Here is a 1,799-nt window from a genome sequence, read left to right as displayed (position 1 = left end):
ATTGTCTATTATGGCAATCAAAGGTTTGATTTCATTTAAGAATTAAACAGGAGAAAGGAAATTACTTCAAAGAACTCCAACTGGACAAAGGTAAAAATGGTGGAACTGAGATTTTCACTAGTGATTTCCAGAATGTGAACAAAACTAGGCATTGTTTACCATTAGATTAACTTTGAGCAACATTTGCAGAATGCTGGGAGATGTGTGCACCCTAAGAAACTGCCAGTGTCATACACAAAGACTTCAGCATAATTATGTTGTCTTCATTGGGAAAGAAGCACAGTATTTCACTGGAGAAATGCAAATGATCCTTAGGACAGTGTTAATGAGCATCAAATTTTGGGGGACAACCAACTGTGGATACAGAACCAATAAAATGCACAGGAAAATAAAGGAAATAATCTGTTAGGTGTCTGCTTTTGAAAATTTTCCCTAAACATCTTAAGGCATAAACTAATCACACAAATATAAATATTATGTTCTTTGTTCAATTCAGAAAGAAGAGCAATACATATTAATTATTTCCTCTGGCAGTCAATTGGTTTTATCAATATATGTTCAGTACTCAGAATTACAGAATATTATTACAACACATCACTTAAACACTGCTTCTCACTGCTCCTGGAGTTGTTTTCACCAAACTCATTGCTGTGATGTTAATTCTTTATCATGTATTATTAACTAATATTCTAATCTCTTCTAAAAGCAGTTGAAAATAAATGATGTTATGTCAGGTAACTCGAGGGCTGGGGTGCCTATTCGTGAGGACCCAACAATCCCTAATCCCCAGTCAGGCTCTAGATTCAGGAGTTAATTATGAAGGCTTAGCTTTTAACTGAATGAAAAGAAGGTAAGCACAGAGTTGGGGAAAGGCAAAAGAGTTTTAATCTGTTGTTTAGTTCAAATTAACCCTCCTTATCCCTAAGACAAATGGGGCTATAGGAAGAAAGTTATCATACTGTCTCTAGCAGGAATTAGGTGCAATTTGGAGCATTAAATCAGATGACAAAACCCAGCTCAGAAATATAAAAAGAATGAGCCAGCAATTTTCACATTGGTTTAGCCCAGTGATGACCATTCAAAAGTTTGTGTCCATTCTAGAGGATTATTTGTGCCTTGAGATTCCCCTTGGTATTTAAATCCTTAAATTTAGGAAGAGCCAATTTTACCTTATTTCTTATATGTCATTCATAGAAACTGCCTAATAATTGTTGGAAATTCTTTAATATACTCAGGACAGATTAAAAAGAAAATATTAAAATGTTAGGATAAAAGGGTGAGGAAGAGATAATGGTTCATAGAATAATCTCTTGCTCCCTCCCAAACTTCTTACTATTCTGCAAAACTGTCTCTTCAATCTTACCCAGTTACCTGCCATCATACTTTCTTTAAGCTCAGTGTCTTGACTATTTCCAAGAATTTTGTGAGGTGACATCTCTGGAAGGATGAAAGAGAATGGATAATTGGGATTTCATGGTACCAATCCCAAACAATGAAATCAAAGTGTAACACAAATGAAAGAAGAAAACTGATCCAAGGGATTGTCTGATTATAAATTCAAAAGCAAAGCTGCTTTTCACTATAATCCACTGCTTTATTCAATTCCCCAGAATATTCACTACCGTACTCTTTTTTAGATATTCTTCATTATCCACAAATACCCCCTACTAATATGTTTACTGTTGAAATCAAGTATAATTGTAATTTGGATTCCCTTAAAGCAAAGCCTGACATGCAGACTTGCAGTTGCATTATTTAGAGGAAATTCCAGGAAGCAAAAGGGGCAGGGGCTAAGCCAC

Source organism: Tamandua tetradactyla, chromosome 8, assembly GCF_023851605.1.
Source record: "Tamandua tetradactyla isolate mTamTet1 chromosome 8, mTamTet1.pri, whole genome shotgun sequence".
NCBI lineage: Eukaryota > Metazoa > Chordata > Mammalia > Pilosa > Myrmecophagidae > Tamandua > Tamandua tetradactyla.
This window is presented reverse-complemented; position numbering follows the sequence as displayed.